This window comes from Rhinolophus sinicus, linkage group LG02, assembly GCF_036562045.2.
Source record: "Rhinolophus sinicus isolate RSC01 linkage group LG02, ASM3656204v1, whole genome shotgun sequence".
NCBI classification, from domain to species: Eukaryota; Metazoa; Chordata; class Mammalia; order Chiroptera; family Rhinolophidae; genus Rhinolophus; species Rhinolophus sinicus.
The window spans coordinates 191,436,319-191,454,292 of NC_133752.1; the positions used below are offsets into that span (position 1 = coordinate 191,436,319).

The 17,974-nt window shown below is 53.7% G+C and overlaps 1 long non-coding RNA gene across 1 annotated transcript; it reads left to right on the plus strand.

The window, feature by feature from the left end:
- The first annotated feature begins 6,611 nt into the window (after window positions 1–6,611).
- Window positions 6,612–17,065, plus strand: LOC141570171 (uncharacterized). Its single transcript, XR_012494123.1, has 3 exons — window positions 6,612–6,775; window positions 12,919–13,188; window positions 13,440–17,065. It is a non-coding gene; the product is annotated as an uncharacterized LOC141570171 (long non-coding RNA).
- The last annotated feature ends 909 nt before the right edge of the window (window positions 17,066–17,974 follow it).

Genomic DNA, 17,974 nt, shown 5'->3' on the forward strand with positions numbered 1-17,974 from the left:
CTTTGGTACCACCTGGAGAGCACTGATTCGGGAGTCCAAACAGAGGATTCAAATCCTGACTCTCATCTATTCATAAAGTATCAGAAATACTGGTTTCTTTGGTGACTTCTAACCCTTGACGATTCTAAATCTTAGTTTCCTCATCTGTACAATGGGCCGAGGGAGGAAGCGGCACAAATGAGGCCATTTAGGGGAATTCCTCCTACAGACAGATCACAGCCAAGATCCCCTTCCTGCCAGGGCTCTGTAGTCAGACCTAGGCTCAAAGCCAAGTTCAGCCACTTACCACTTGCATCACCCAGTAGGGAACCCTGAGAGCCTGGCAAAAGGGTGGTGCTCCATCTGTTAGGTAGGTGCCACCCCTAGCCTCCCTCCTTCTGCCTCCCTAACCCTCCCCCGGGAGAGGAGGCTTGGGTCTTTAGAGGCTAAGTCTTCCCTTGAAGGCCCCCATCCTAAAAAGTGCAGAGAAGACGGGTGAAACAGAGCTTTCTGCACTTCCGTCTTCTGCTCCAAAACCTTCCGTGGCTCTTTAGTGTCCTCCAAATGAGCCAAACTTCTCCCAGGCTTTCAGACCCTTCAGAACAGGACTCACCTGCCTTCTGTCTTCCCCTCCTATCCCCTGTCTCTCCCCAACCCCCTAGCCAGGCCTGACTCCCCAATATCCTGGGAGCAAGCCAATCATACCATCCTAGTTTACTCAGGCCTTTCCCCTGCCTAGAGGGCCACCCCTATCTCCTTAGGGATAAGGAGAGGACAGGGAGAAGACGGGGCCAACCTGTTTGATGAGAAGGGCAGGGTCCCTCCCCCTGCAGGGCTAGCCCAGTCCAGGCAGGCGCACGTGGAGTGTGGCTGTCCTTCTTTGGCCTTCTCCCTCCAGATCCCACAGCTGCCCCTGGGTTTTTTCCACCCTGCTCCTCCGGAAATCCACTCAAATTTCTCCAGAGGCCTGGGAGCCTCTGGGCTTCACTGTTGATTTTTCACAAGTGATTATTGGCGGCAGAATTTGTCACCTGCACAATGAAAGGAAAATGAACCTTTCATCAGAGCCAGCCTGCAGAGGCTTCAAGAGATGGAGGAGCTGGATGTAGGGCAGGGAGGGGTGGAAGGAGAGGGAAGGGTAAGGAAGCCACATTCGTATGGCTACTCTATGCCAGGCCTGGGCAGACACATCCCTTTCAAGCCCCTGTTGGAGTGGGGGGAAACTGAGGCACAGAGCTGCCCAAGGTCCCACAACAGCTAAGGGACAGTCCTGGGTAAAGAGCTTAGCTATGCCCAATCAGCACCCCATTAATGCTGGCAAGGTGGGTCTCTTGGGGTTCAAGTCACAAAAGCTGTAAGAAATATGGCAGATGGTCTAGTCTGAGGCCTCCTCCATTTCTCAGACAGAGAAACTGAGGCCCACAGAGGGGCAGTGACTTGCTAAGGACACACATTGAGGCCTCACAGGGTAGAGACCAGACTGAGGGCTCCTGCCAGGCATCCCCAGGAATAAAGACATGTAAGGCAGGTGGAAGTCCCCAGCCCAAGGTCTAGACCACGCACCCCTTCCTCCCCTTCCCCCTACAAAACCATGGGCTTTGTAATCCCAGCTCTCACTAGATGATTTGGGGACAACCTGCCCACCCTGAGCTTCAGTTTCCTCAGGGACACTGGGCAGCACACCGGCCCATTTCTTGATCTGCTGAGAGGACAAGCCTGCCCCCCGCCCCCGCCTCGCCCCCACCAGGCCGCCTCCAGTCTGAGATTCTGTCTCTCTCTCAGCCCCCAAGGCTCACGGTCTGTGTTTCCTGCCTCCTCCACCTCCACCTTGGCGAGCTTCCCGCACTGCTACTAACCCAGCGTGCCCCCTCCCCAGTTCTCCCGCTGCTCAGTGCTGTGAAGATGATCAAAATCCCAGCTGCCAAGCAGTGAGGGAGGAGAGGCGGCAGACAGCAGCCTCGCTGGCACTTTTCATCGTGGCTCAGAAAGCTCCATGGCCCCCCAGCCTGCTCAGCCTCTCCCACTGACCTCAAGCCACGCACCCTCTCCCACCCCCCAGCCCCTTCCAGGCCCTCAACTCCTTCCCCCGTCTCCTCTAGCCAGAACCCCCTTGCACATCCTCAGGGCCCTCTGTCTCCCTAGTCCCCATCTTTCTGAGTCTCCCACCCCCACACCCTTCCAGCTACTCAGCCCTCTCCAGATCCCTCCAGATCTCCCCAACCCTCCTCCCCCCAGCCACCCCCACCTCTAGCCCTTTCTTGCAGCATGTTTCTGGGTCTCCGAGGCCTGTCAAATAGGGAGTGAGGCAGAGCAGTGGGGGGAAGGTGGAGGGCTGAGCATTGCTGAGAGGACCAGGGGCTGTGAGAGCCACACTGGGCTCCTACCTTGCAGTGGCACAGCCACCATCTTTCCCATGGCCCAGTCACAAGGGCCCACCACCCTCTTCCCACCCCGAGTGGCAGGCACCTTCCTACACTGAGCTGGCTGCAGTGTCCACACCCATCACCACCGCGCACACACACACAATCCTGCAGATACATCAAACACACATAAATCTACACACACATACACCACTCACCCAGGAGCGCTAAGCTCGCCACTAAAGCCCCTGGCGCTGCCCACTCTCAGAGGCCAGGTGGACAATGCCCTGGGAGCTAACAGACAAGGCTTGGGATCAGGGTACCCCTTATCACACCCTAGGAAATTCTGCTCAGAGCCCACCTCTGCTGCCCTCAGACAGGCTGCCTGCCTCGCCTGGTCCTCATCCTGGTGCCTCGGCAGGGAGCACCCTCTCCACTACTCCTTCCCCATCATCCTCAGAAGTCACCTCCTCCAGAAAGCCCTCCCCTCACGCTCTGTGTGGTGACTGGACGGTAGACAAGCTTTGGATCCAGGCTGATCTGGGACCTCTCCCTGTCTGGGACCTCAGGTAAGGTGCTCCACCTCTCTGAGCCTATGTGTCAGTTATGTGTGAAATGGACTGATAAATGCCAAAGTCCTGGCTCCCAGTAGGTGCTCAGCAAACCCTGAAGCTCACCCCTCTTCCCCTGTGAAGGGCTATCCAGTCCTTCCTTTTGTCCTGGGCTTGGCTGTGACTCTTACATGGCAGGGAGGTGCAGTGCTAAGCCTGTCCTAACCGGAACCCTCGTCCTGACTTCCTCAAAGAAACCCACTTACCTCCCTGGCTAGGCTTTGTTTTGTTTGTCATTAAAATGGGACGACAGAGCCGATCCAGAAATGATATTAGAATTAAATGACAACTTGGCAGCCACCATTATTTCTGAATGAAGTGTTGAGACCCCTTTTGCCCCAGAAGACCTCCAGCCTGGGCATGAAGTGGGCACTTCCCAGAGTCTCCCACACCAGGCCCCTGGGTAGGGCTCTAACTGAGGGCCCACGGGGAGTGGGGGTGCCCTGGCTGAGGCTGGGAGCAGGGACTGGCCCAGCCAGGGGCCCAGAGTGCCCTCTGGCACTGCACCACCTGCCCACTCTCCACCCCTGCCCCACCCCTCCTCACCTCTTTCAGGCCCTTGGAGGCCCTGGAAGCTGCTCTGTCCCCACCCCGCACCCCTCCCACCTTTCTCCTCTGATTTCTCTTTGGAATCGTTTCTCCAAAAGTTCATTTTGAAAGAAATCGATTTTCAAGCTGCTTGGAGATGCAATTTGGTTTTTCATTTTGAAGAAATGATGGTTAAGGAAAAGTTTGGAGACGTAATCACTGTGCAAGGCCATGGAAATAAAGAATTCCTCTGCCCTTGGCCAGAGACTGGGCGGCCTGTGTGCATTCCTCTCTGTGGCAGCAGAACACAGGTGTACACAGGAAGGCACAGATTCCATACACACACATACACATCACATGCACACACACCACATGTGCACACACACACACACACACACACACACCAGACACACTGTCACGCACATACATGATACACATACATGTGTGCACTTATGCACACATACACATAGCCGCCACTCAGTGAACAGCCTGTACCCACCCCTCAGGTATCCCCAGCCACCTCCCAGCAGCCCCCTCAGTAGCGTAGGGAGGGGGCACAGCTGGACGACATTAACCCCCAGCTCTCCCTGCCTCCAGCCCCCAACACCCCAGCGCACCCTGCTCTGGGTCCAACCTTACCTTCATTATTTCTGGGAAGGCATGGCTTCCAGGCCTGTTCCAATCGTCCATTCCAGATCTGAAGCTCCAGGGATTCGTAATCAGCCCTCACTGCCTCAGTCATTAACCATCACGGGCTCCCTACTGCCTGGCTGGACAAAGATCGCAAACACAGCCATGGACAGAATAACCCTCATCTCCTGCTGCTGAAGCACATCTGCCCAGCTGCCCCTGGGCCTGGGACGGTAGCCTCCATGTTGTGGATGAGCTCAGAGAGGCTGAGGGATTCACCCAAGTTTGCACAGCTGGTAGGTGCAGTACACACACACACACACACACACACACAAAGACACACACAGGCTAGTCACAGGGCCCCCGCCTTCCCATTATCAATCCATTCTTTCGTATCTGGAAGATTTCCAACATTATCTCTCTCTGAAAATGCAGATTCCCCTGGGAAAGGTATAATATCCGAAACTCTAAGTCAGGAGCCCCCAAATTCCTTGGATCTGGGGCCAGAGGAGACCCTAAATTCCATCTAGTCAATCCCTCTGATATCCAAACACCCTTTCCAATATCCTTGCCTTCAGCCATCAGGCCTGTCTTTGCATACAGAGAGGGAGAACACAGCCTACTTCATATGTCCTAACTAGGGCCTTCCACACTCAGCAGAGACAGGCACGGGGATGGGGTGAGGGGACATGGGGCCCTGTGCTGAAGGGGGAAGGGATGAAAGGCTTCATGAGACGAGACAGAGCAAGGGAGGAGGCTGAGGCCGGCACAAGATCAAGGAGTCCAGGATCTCTGGCTCCCCCACAGCATGTGATGGCCTGGAAAAGGCCCAACCCTAACCCAAAGAGGCCTGGGCACAGATCCCAGCCCCACCACGGAGCTGCCCTGGGGTCAGAGATGGGCTGTCACCTCCTTGAGCCTCAGACCCTCATGATGGAGCCAGGGGTCTGCAAGGGGCTATACAGTATGAAGGGCGAGGACTGACCAATGGGTGGACAGGCGGCCCTGCCTTGGACTCCCCCGGCAGGGACGGGCAGCAATGGAGTCGCCAGCGCACGAGGCACAGCCCCAGGGACCAGCCAGGCCCTCGGCCCAGATTCCCTGCCCCTGCCCCAGTTTGGTCGACCGGCCTACTTCTGCTCAAGGATGCTTAGAGGTTCCTGAGAAGCCCCCAGGGGCCCCGCCCACCTCCAGCCTTAACTCCATCTTAGACCCACACACTCGACTCCCAGCTCAGCACAGGGTGAGCCCCAGATGGGGACCCCCTTCCTGGACCCTCCCTCCTCCTGGTTTCCTCATCTATCTGTGAACCACCACTTATTTGGGGGGTACCAGCACATGTGGGGCCCTGCAGGGCACACACGGCATCCTGCGCTGTGCTCACACCCCACTCTCACCACAGCCGTCTTATACTGCCTGCTTCCTCCAGCTCAGAACATTCCAGGCTCACTGCCTTCAAGGCTTGGCTGTGTCCACAGGAGTTAAGGCTCAGCTTTTGAGTTTCTAAATAAAAATCTGAGACTTGTGTCAGCAAGGAGCAGCACTGAGAGGAAGGAGATTCTGCGATCGGTAGGGTTTGGTGGGGGAGGAAGGGCTATTGCCAGTTCAGTGGTGGCAGGGCCCCTGCCCAGGAGAGGAGCCTCGGTGGGTTCTGGGATCCAAGGGGGAGAGGAGGAGCCCCCAGCTCTGCCCAAGGAGGTGGCATGTGCAGCACCTGGCAGTCTACTGTGTTCCTGGTGTGGGGGCTTCCTGGGCAGAGTGGGGTGCAGGGGCACAGAGAAAGCTATCTCAGGAAGAACACAGGGACAGGGAAGGCTAGGTGGCACCAACCCTGTGACACCCTAATCCTGCCAGGGGACACTGCCCAGCTAATCTCCATGAGCCAGAGCCCGTGGACCTAGACAGGGCCCCAGGAGCAGGTCCAAGGAGAAGCCCCATGTGGACTGAGTTTGTCTAGAAGGGGCCAAGTAACAGAACCATGTAAAAAGCAGGAGCCCAAGGGAAAGATTACCTTTAGTTCCTATAAACTCCTGCAGCCTAAAGAAAACCCCTCCTGGCACCCGGAGTGCAGCTCAGCGAGCAACAGGTGCTGGGTGGCTACAGGTGGCCTCCCTTGGGGTCTGAGGGGAAGGTGGGCACTCTGGGCCCAGCTGGCTGAGCACATGCCCACTCTTGACCCAACACTGCTGAGGAGCATGGTGAGGCTGACCCAGGTGCCCTTGGGGGCCGGAGGGGCCGGGCTGCCCTTCTCCTCCCTACTTCCCTCGCCCCTCCCTGAGATGGTTCCCCAGCGAGGCTGAGTGCGGTGTGTGATAACAGAGCCCCCATTCCTGCCATTAGTGCTAATGATTCCAATCAGCGCCGTGGGGGGGGGGGCGGGGGCGGCTCTGGCCCCCAGCCAGCCATGTACCCACAGTGTCACAAGTGCCAATTATCTGTGCTCCACAACACTCTGCCGCTGCAGGTGGAAAGGGCTTGCAGGGAGGCAGGCAGCAGGCAGACGGTACCCAAGCACTTTCGCATGGCCCAGGGAGGAGGTTGGGGCCACCCCACCTCCAATCGCCCCAGAAGCCCCCTTCCCTTCCCCTCAGGATTCTATCTCCCTCCTGTGCCTGAGAGTCTGAAGGCTCATCCCGTCTCTGCCTCCTGTTGGCTGCATGACCCCAGGTAAGTGCTTCTTCTCTCTGGGGCTCCTCTCTTAAACCAGGGGGTGGCATTTCTCTCCATTCCCTTCCAGCTGCATCATCCTGCAAACCCTCCTCCCACCAGTGTCAGAGTCCACCTGCCTTCCCTAAGGGACCTAGCTTCTTCCTCTCCCCCTCCTTCCTACCTTTATCCTCCTCCTCCTCTCTCTTCCCCCTCCTTCTCTGTCCCTCTCCACCCTCTTTTCTCTCCCACCGCTGCCCCACCCCCAGCAGCCACCTCTCTCCCTGTCAATTAGACCGGCTCTAGCAGGATGCTCAGAGAGCCTGCTAGGGCACCCAGCTGGAAAATTGGGTGTCTGGAGCTGCCTAGAATCCTAATGCCCCAGCCCTGCCCTCCTCCTCCCTCACCTCTCCCTGTGTTGCAGGGCTGGGCGCTAAGGATGATCCCATTCCCCTTGCTCCTCCCCCTTCTCCCAGGCCTGCAGGCCCCCCTCACTTCTCCAGTGGGAGCAAACAAGTTTCCACCACCATGCCCCACCATCCCCTCCCTTGAGCTCTGGCTGTCCGCAGAATTCAAAGCTTGGAAAATAAGGCACTGGGCTGGTAGTCCAGAGACCTCTGTCCTGGCCAGTCCCCCTCTCTGGGCCTCAGTTTGCCCATCTGTAAAATAAGGCTCCACCTCAGAGCCCTTCCGGCTCAGGCTGAGTGGTCTCCAGATCTTTCAGTTTTTCATCCACAGCAACAGGCTGTCATCGGTTCGCTCCATACCTACTCTTGTGGCTGGCCTCATTTTTTTTGTTTTTGTTTTTACTACCAATGGTTTTGGGCCAGGCACAGAGTTCCATTTCTTCATAGACGCTGTCACTCCCTCTGTCACTGAGGCTGCCTCATTCATCTTTGTTCTTGCCTGGCCCCTGAGCAGATATCATTCCTATTCCTGGGGTCTGTGGGCTCCCTGACTCTGAGCTGGCAGCCATCAGGCTGGTGGGTACTTAGGTAACCCAAACCCCACCCCTGCCTCTTCCCAGGCAGCCCAACAGGGTGCCTCCCACTGGAACTGAAAGATGCCCTTCCCCTGTGTCCCACCTGCTCCCATCAAAATCCAACCCGTCTCAAGAGCTCAGACCTGGTAGATGTCCTAAGTTAGCAAGGCTCAAGGACACTGAGGGTTCACCCAGCTCAATCGTTTTCTTTTGTAATTATTACTTTTTATAATCATTTTTTAATTACCCAGGTAATAAACCCCAAGTAGCCGCTTAGCATCCTGCACAGAACACATATTCCCTCAGCTGGCAGAGCCTACATAGGATCCCAGAGGACCTCCTGTCAGTCCAGATTCCAGCAAACTTCAGGAAAGAATCATTACCAAGTCCCAACAGTGTGCCAGGTACATGCTGGGACTCTGGGGACACAGCAAGGGACCTGACAAACAAGTCCTCTTGTCTCACAGTCTACAAACAAATAAGTAGAAAAGTAGATCATTTCAGAGTGACCTGCGTTAGGAAGGAAATAAAACAGAGAGAGCAGATAATGATTCCGGGTAGGGCCACATTTAAGGGCTTTGGAAAGACACCTCAGGAGAGGTGACACTGAGATGGGGCCCAAATGAGAAGAAGCCAGTGTGGAAAGGTTTGGGGCGTATTATTCTAGATGGAAGGGTCAGCATATGCAAAGGTCCTGCGGCTGGAACACATGGTTGTCTGAGGAACAGGGAACCAGTACGGCTGGAGCAGAAGGGCGGTAGGAGATAATTGTCTGAGTCAGACCGTGTCTTGCCTGGTTAACCCCGGAAGTTGTTGATGATGCATTCTAAGTGCAGCAAACAGTCCTGAAGGTTTAAGGCCAAGAGAAATATGTTCTATTGTTCATTTAAAATGATCTCGATACTCTGGCTGCTGGCACAGAATGGGTGGTTAAGGATGGGTTGGCAAGAATAGAAGCTGGGAGGCCAGTGATACAGGCAAGAGACACTGGTGGCCCGGGCGTGGTGGCAGCATGGAGGGATGTGGTTCTGACAAATAGAGTGCCCATGAGGTGAGGTCTATTGGATTTGTCCCGTGAGAGCAGGAAGCACTTTCTGGGACCCTCACCCCCTTCATACTTCCTTTGCCCTCCACTCCGTACCTTGGTTCTTGTTTATTACTTCTCTCCACTCTGTCTCATCTTGCATCCAGCCTTCAGCATGGGCTGTCAATCCTTCTCAGCTTTATCCAAGTCTGTGACTGCCCCCATGAGGGGGGGGGGGGCTCCGGTTCTCAGGGAAGGGGAAGAGCAGAGCCCCTCACTGGGTCTAGTCCAACAGTGCCACTTATAAAAGACAACCAGACCTTTCACGGTGCAAAGATTAACCTCTGGCTGTTCTCCGTCCTGCACCTTATTATGCTAAGACTGTCTGGTACGTTTTCTGCCTTGAATCACTGTACTGAAGTCCCCCTTCTATTACCTGAGCCAGGGTCATGGTGGGGTCCAGAAAAGGATGCAGCACTGTAAGTAAAGGTAAAGGCAAGCTGCTCAGTGGGGAAGAGATTTGCAAACAGGACTCAGTTACAAACCAATGAGAGAAAAGGAGATAACCTTAAGAGAAAAATGGACAAACGACTTGAGTAGGCATTTCACAGAAGAGGCCATCCAAAAGGGTCAATAAAGATATGAAAAAGTACTCAGCTTCATTATCAGGGAAATGCAAATGAAAAATCACAGGCATTTCCAATTTATACACCCACCAGAGGGACTAAAATGAAATTGCTAGGACATGTCAAGAGTTGGTGAAGATTCTCCACAACCAGAACTTTCATATATAGTTGGGGGAGGAGGGGGTGTGAATTGGTGCAAGCACTTGGGACACTCTCTGGTCATATCTGGCAAAGCTGAACTCACACACACCCTATGATGAAAGTGTCTGTTCCTAGGTACATACCCAACAGGAATGAGTACATATGCCCACCAGAAGACTTGTGAAAGAATGTTCATATCAGCTTTATTCATCATAGTGCCAGACTAGACACAACTCAAATGTCCATCAGGGGCAGAATGAATGAGTAAACGGTGGTATATTTAACGGCAATGAGAGCAAATTACTGTTACCACTCAACATGAATGACTCACAGACACACTGCTCAGGGAAAGAAGCCAGACACAAATGAATACATACTGCGCAATCCCTTCCGTTTGTAAGAAGTTCAAAACAGGTCAGAAGTCAGGAGAGCCATCATCCTTGGGAGGCAGCCAGAGACCGGAAGGGGCACGAGGGGCCCCCCGTGGAGCGCTGGTCGTGTTCTGAGTCCTCCTCCGGTGCTGTCATGGGTGTGTTCACTTTGTGAAAAATCCACCCTTTTGTTCTGTGTATTTTGTGTATGTGTGTGTGTGTGTATCTATATACTAACTTTAAAAATATAGTAAAACATTGCAGAAGTATTTAGAGTAAGAAGGATATCCACACCCCATCCCACGTGACTTTAGAGTGTGACTTTCTTCTATGCAATTGCATAGCTAATTGGATTTTCTTTTTAATACAAATAGGATTCTGCCATATCTTACCGGGTTGTTGTCTTTCATCTAATACAGAGATTCTCAACTTTGGCACTATTGACATTTTAGGCTGGATCAATCTTTGTGGGGGGACTGTCTTCTGCACTGCACGGTGTTTAGCAGCATCCCTGCCTCTACCTACTAGGGTCATTCCCCCCAGTAGTGACAACCGGAAATATTTCCAGACATTGCTAGATAAAATACAGGACATCTGGTTAATATGCACTATCTGGGGCATTTTTTACTTTAAAAATTGTCTGCTGTTTATCTGAAATTCATTTACCCAGGTGTCCTGCATTTTTATTTGCTTAATCTGGCAATCTACCTGGGTGACAAAATCATCCCGAGTTGAGAACCAACAGTATCTCTTGCAGCTGGTTCCCACTCAGGGCACAAGGCCACTCGCTCTTTATTCTGTGCAATGGCTCTGGGCAATTCCATAGTATGGCCGTGCTCTGACTTGTCACGACTTCCCTTCTGATGGCCATTTTGCTTGTTGTCCCCCTGGCGGTTTTATGCTGCAAGTGACTGAAACCCCTGCTCAGTCTGGAGTGGACCACAAGCACCTTCCCAGTTCTGCGCGGCAGGAGGCGTGGCACGAGCTTTGGGTTCCAGACTCTTCCCTCCTTCTGCTCAGCCCTCATCTCAGGTGTCAGCCCCGTGCCAGCTGTGTCCAAGGACTCCCAACAGAGCCCCCTCTCCCCGACTTTCCCTGATATTTCATTGGCCAGGACTGTCACATGCTTACTCCCGACCTATCACTGGCAGGGGCGTGGTTACCCTTAGACCAATCAGGAGCTCTCATTCCCTGGAGCACCTGTTATGTGGGGGCATGGATACCGTTGGGGCTGGCATGGGTGCTGGGTGGGCAGCAAACACCACTCCGCTGATTCTGAATTTTCCCTGTTGCCACTAATGCTCACATCCACTTCCTTATGGACAAGCAGATGGTGGAAACCACAGCCCCACTCCTTGAAGCTCATCAGTAAACCCCTCTGTCCTTAGAAACTAGAAACCCTTATTAACCTAGTCCTGGCTCCCATCTCCCTGCCAGACCTTGTGCCTCCCCCTGTGGCCTCCTCACCCCTCCTGAAACAGGTCAAACTTCACCCAGCCTGAGGGCCTTTGCATCTGCCGTTCCCTGTGCCTGGATCAGTGTCCTGGGATCCTTCTCGTTAGTCAGGTCCCTGCTCAGACATTGCTACCACAGATGGGCCACCCCCCAAGCACCCCATGGAATGCGGCCTTATCTCCCCCTACCCTGGGATCTCACCCCCCCCCCCCCAGTGTTGCCAGAGGCCAAATCACCTTATATACCTATGTTTATCAACTGTCTCTTCCCACTTGGATGTCAGCTCCTTGAAGGCAGGGCCTCAATGTCCTGGTCACTGCTGTGGCCTTGGGGACTTCCGGGAACAGTCTGTGGCAGCAGGATATTCTCCAGTCACACTGACTGAACCAAGCATGAGAAAGTGCACCTCTGTGCACCGGGTGAGTACAGGCCAGTCCCTTATCCACAGCCATGAAATCCAAATGCTCGGAACACCAAACCCCTTTTCTTTACCTGTTTGACAGCAAACCTGACCCAAACTGATGTGAGGCTATTTAGAGTCTCTGTTTATCTCACTTATTGTGAATATGTATGCCGCTTGCGAGAGAAACGTTAATGTGTTTCATTAGGATGTTGTCTTGGGCTGAGCTCCCCAAAAGCAGAGCCAGAGACAGGATTTGGGTGCTGGTGGTTTATTCGGAAGGTGATGGCAGGAAGGAGGAGGCGGGGACTGGCAAAAGCGAGACAGGAATAGTTTGGAAAAACCAAAACCAGAGTTACTGTCAAGGTCACAGCAAAGGATGATGGGGCAATGAGGGGGAACGTCAGCTCCTCTGGGACCGTGTGAGAAGCCTGTAGTGCTCTCCTGGAGGACTCGGGGCTGCTGAACATCTACCCAGCTGCCCCTGGGCCCTACAAGTTAAGGGTTACCCTGAGGGCAACTTGCCAGCTGCAGCTGACGTGGGACATTGTCTACATGAGGCTGAAATCAGAGGTGGGCTGAAGACCCCAAAGAGCCTGCAGCATGAGGTACCCCCAGGCTCTATGGGAGAAGAGCACAGAATGTGGCATATGTACCAAATTACCTTCGTAACGTCTGGAACACATCTGGCCTCAAGGGCTTCAGATTCCTTCTCTTGTTACTTTGAGGTGTGTGATCTCTGTGCCTAAGATCTCCTCATAGTGCAACATGGCTGCTGGAGCCCCAACAATCAAGTCTTGTATCCCGGTCACAGGAGGGAAGAAGGGATAAAGGAAAAGGAGACAAAGGACACCTACCAGCCATCTTTTCATGATGGTTCCTGGAATCTGCTACTTCTCATTGGCCAAAACTTGGGCACATAGCCTCACCTAGATGGGAGGCTGGGGAATGTTTTTCCTCTGGATTACCATGCGCCCAGCCAAAACTCAAGGGTTCTGCTCCTATGAAAAAAGGGAAGGTGGATATTGGAGACCGCTTATGATCTCTGCCACACTGAAGAAGTCCCTTTGCGTAGGTTTCTTGGCCATTTTTATTTCTTCCCCTAAGAATTGTCTTTCATATTCTCCTTTTTCCATTGCATTGATTATCCCTTTCTTTTTTTTAGTGATGCTTCTTATTGGGGAACTTCCCAAAACCATCTGTAACAACAATACTTGACGCTAAGGATTTGTGTCCAAATGGAATGTGAGACACGGAGGTGGGCCCAGCTCGGCACCCAGCCCATCTGAGGAGCCCCACGTTGACTTCCTTCCACGGTACCAGGGGTTGCCCAGTGCTGGCATGCTTCCGAGTCCCCTGGAGTGCTAAGAACTCAGAGATCCCAGCTCACAGAAAGAGAGGGCCTGGGCCCATGTGGTTTCCCCAAGTTACCCAGGTGAGAGCAATACCCACTAAAGTTAAAGTTTGCCCTAAATTGTTTTATTGTCACTCACTTCCTCTTCGTCGTCTAGAGCAGCACAAACATGGCTGGTCTCTCTTCCATTCATCAGCCCCACACGCATCTTGACGTAACTCATGCTACCTCCCCTGAGCTTTCTCTGTGCCAGGATACAAAGCCCCATTTTCTCACCTGTCCCTTATGTGACAGGCTTTCCAGACTCTTCCATATGGTGTTCTTCTCAGCAGGTGGACCCCAGTGGGTCAGCCAGCGTCCAGGAATGATCACCCTGAATTGACCACAGCCTCTCCAGGTGGGTCTGGGCAGCACAGAAGAACCCACCTCACCTCCCCCAGCCTGGATCCCGATGCTCTATCAGTGTGGCCCATGCTGCCATCAGCTCCAGAAGCAGCTTTGTCACTCTGTGAACCGACAGCGAGCCCACATCTACCACAATTTCCCGGAGTCACATGTTGATGGAGTCTATCTGCATACGATTGTAAGTAACACAAAACTCCTACTCAAGTTCAAGCAAAAGAGACATCATCTCACAGGGGAAGGCAGAGGCAGCCAGGTCCATGCCCAGTGCAATCCACAGCTCCACTGGTCCTTCAGATACAGGCTTTGTTTTCTTCCACTTGGTCTTCCCAGTGTGTCAACTTTGCTCAGCAAGGGCCCTCATGGCCACAAGGCTGCAGGTATCTGTATCTCGATTAAACACAACGAGGGCATCCAGAGGAAAACTGAGACCGTTTCCCGAAGCCCACTAACAAGTTTCCCCTCCTTGGTTGGAACTGGGTCACATGTCCATTCCTAAACCAATCACTGGCAAGGGAGGGAGAACCACCATGATTTGTTCAACCCAATCCAGATTTGCCCCGGGGCCTTGGGGTGGGGGCAACATCCAGTTCTGCGTGTTGCTGGGAAGGGCTCTCCTAAACAAAATGAGGGTTCTTTTAGGGAAGGTAAAGGGGAGAAACGGAAACCCCCAGCAGAGAGAACATCAGGTGCAAAGGCCCAGAGACATAACTGGGTGACGGGCCGGCTCAGCCTGGCTGAAGAAGGCAGTGAAATTATTTCAACAGATGAGAGCACAACCAGCTGCATGCCCACCAAGGTCCCTCTGGCTGCTGCAGGGAGAGTGACGGGCTCACAACAGAGGCAGGGAGGCCAGTTAGGAGGCTGCTGCAGTGGGGGGGCGGGTGACGCAGCTTAGACCACAGGGGGAGTGGTATACATGGAGAGGATCAGTCAGATTCGAGCAGGGTTTCAAGGTGAAGTCAGTAGGACAAACGTGATGCAGCATCAAATGTGGGAGTGAGGCGAGCTCAGGAAAGACGACCTGAGGTGTTGGCTGGAGCAGCTGAGCATGCCACTCACATAGGAAGCAGGAGGCTTGGGGGGAGCAGGGGGTGTCTGGGCTGGATATGTAGCTGAGAGTCATCAACATATGGATGGTATTTGGAGCCCAGGGACTTTGGAGAGTGCCTCCAACAGAGAAACCATGAATGGACATTTCTGTGCAACCGCGCCTGTCGCTAGCTATTGCAGGAACCGTAGAGAGGTGAGGCCTCGATGAAAGCTGCACAGGAGAGGATCAACTTCAGAACCACTGAAGATGAAATCTGGACGACATCACGACCTCAGACATTGCAGCTGGGAGGGAGAGGAAGGAGTTGAGGGAACTCCCAGATTTGGGCCTCAGAGAGGACTGGACAATGCACATCTGACACTGACCTTCAGCACACCAGGCTCTGCCCTGCCTGGGCCTGAGCCTTCCTGGGTGCTCACACTTGGCCTCCTTGGCCAGCAGCTGCCAGCTCCCACCTTACCTTGCCCCTGCTACCCTCCCCTTTCCTTTTATGCCCACTCCAAGTTTCTTTGCCTCCCCTGCCCCATTCATAGCTGCCCCAACACACCCTCTCTGGGAGTCTGTTTCTTTTGGACAAAGTATATGCTTCCATTGTTGAGTCCGCAACTGTCATACCCTCCTTTATTCAGCAAACATTCTTGGGCAGCCTCCTTAGGCCAGGCCCTGGTAGGAGTGCCCCTCAACTCTCAGGTATTCAATGCCTCCCTCCAGCTAATTAAGGTAGGTGTAGCTCCATTTCACAGAGGTGGAAACTGAGGCTCGAGTTCAGATGAGCGCTCCAAGGCCCAGCACCTGGCCTTCCCTTTGCAGTCAGCCCTGAAAGTCAGGCCAGCCCTTGGCACATAGCCTGGCCTGGGACATACCATCTATTGATGGGTATTAGGGGGATCCAGGCATGGGGCAAGGGCATGAGCTGTGGGAGTCTGGCCTTGTCTATGTTAATCAACAGTTGTTGAGCCTCAGTTCCCTGGTCTGCACACTGGGGATCAAAATATCTGAAATTATCTCACTGGCACACTGCAAAGACCTAATGGCCTAATGCCTACCTCATTGCGTTGTCGTGAGGTTTAAATGTCTAGCACGGGATGCGCCTACAGCGCTGACATACAGTAGGTGACTTGTCCCTAAGTGAGGTTCTCCAGGGCAGGAGCCATGGACCTCTCACCTCCTCCCCCTACCCCCACTCCCAGAGCAGCCCTCATCAGGCCTGTCACAGTGACACCTCAGGGATTGACTGTGGGAAGATGATTGGCCATGGTCAAAGGGGCACTGGTAGGGAGACTTCTACCCTCAGGTCCTCAAGCCAGGATGGTCCTTAGGCCAGAAGGAGTTAAGCAAGGGGGATACCGTGGACCAAAAATGGGAGATGTGGGGCCCAGCCCGGTGGCTCAGGTGGTTAGAGCTCCATGCTCCTAACGCCGAAGGCTGCCGGTTCGATTCCCACATGGGCCAGTGGGCTCTCAACCACAAGGTTGCCAGTTCAATTCCTCGAGTCCCACAAGGGATGGTGGGCAGCGCCCCCTGCAACTAAGATTGAACATGGTACCTTGAGCTGAGCTGCCGCTGAGCCCCCAGATGGCTCAGTTGGTTGGAATACGTCCTCTCAACTACAAGGTTGCCGGTTCGACTCCCACAAGGGATGGTGGGCTGCGCCCCCTGCAACTAGCAATGGCAACTGGACCTGGAGCTGAGCTGTGCCCTCCACAACTAAGACTGAAAGGACAACAACTTGAAGCTGAATGGCACCCTCCACAACTAAGATTGAAAGGACAACAACTTGACTTGGAAAAAAGACACTGTTCCCCAATAAAGTCCTGTACCCCTTCCCCAATAAAAAATCTTTAAAAAAAAAAAAAAAGGAGATGCTGGGATCAGAGCTGCTGACCGCAGCAACACCAGAGAAGTGGAGGGCTGGGGATGCTTGAACAGCCTCTGGGCACGAGACAAATAAGCAGAATAAAGAAGGGGCTTATATAAGAGCAGGATTGTTGTGAATGCTAAATACAGTCAAGGTGTACAAGGTGTTCCTCGGGAGAGCTAAGTAAAGGCGGCCTCCTCTTTCACGGCTCTTTGCTGGTTGGTCTGTACTTCTAGAATTGCATCTACCACAGAGACTGACCACACAAGGCCCCACTGTGCACTAGGTTACACTGCAGCATTGAATCCTCACCTGAGGAATGCAAAAGGAACTTTATAGTTAAGGGAGGGCTGGCCACATCTTGGCAGCAACCCACACCTGGCCCTCACCTGTGTGCAGCGCCCAAGGACCCCCGTTTTGCCTCAGCATCTCTTGGTTCCCAAGAGACAGAGACAGTGCTTCCTTTAGGCTTCTCTTCTGCAGATGCCAGCCAGCTCTGGTGTCCCAGGTGGCACACAGAGCAGGGCTCATGGGTTGACCCTCAGAATGAGAAACTAGGAAAAGCACCTGGGCTGTGGAATCCTGCTGAGCAGCAGAAGAGAAGAAAAACAGGCTTTTTATTTAGCTGGAAAAGGCAACGGGAAGGTACACCTCAAATGCAAACTGATTTGGGGACATCCCTCCCCTTCCTGCCCTTTCACCCTCCCTCAGAAGCCAGTTTCATCATCCCCTCCCTCCCCCAGGAGGCAAAAGTCCAGCCCGCACCCCTACCTCTATCTCCTGCTCCCATTTCTGCCCCTCTTTGCCGTGTCACGCCCTCCTCCGTGACCAGCTGCAAGCCCACCCTGCTCTTGCCCAGACATAAAAAAGCAAAACTATGTCCTCATCCAACACCATTTGTAGAGGCTTTTCCTCTCGCCAGCGGGCCCACCGCCCACCATCTGACTTGTTAATCCTGAGCCCCAGCCCACCCCTAGCACTTGCAAGGCCTGAGCAAGAGTACAAAAGGGAAACTCAGATACTGTAGGGCTAGAAAAAGTTCTAAATCGAGCTAATGAACCATGACAACATCCTCCTGCCCTGACAAATACACCTTCATAATGACCTACTACAGATTTGAATTTTAAATTCTTGGACTTTTGAATGTGGTGGCCCAGTGAAAGCAAGCCCCCGTTTCCTAGCCTGCAGCGTACCCCCTTCTCACCCTCTTCACTATCCCACAATTTAAGGGGTCTCACGTGCATGCATATAGCTCCCTAACCCACACATCCAAAGCTCTGTCCACACCTTCCCTCCACAGCTACTCCTTGGCCATTCTCTTGCTAGGAGTGCCCACACGGGGGGCACAGTCTGCCCTTTGGAGAATAGACCCTGAAAGCAGGCTTAGAGCCACCTGGGCAGACAGTCCTGGGATCCCAGGGATTTCCAGCAGGGTCTAGAAGCGGGGGTGCCCCAGGCACACAGTGTCTGTGCTGTAGACTCATCATTCTGTGGGGAGGAGCTGGGGGGCTGGAGGGGCGAGAGCAGACCCTCTGATGTGCACGGCCCAGGGC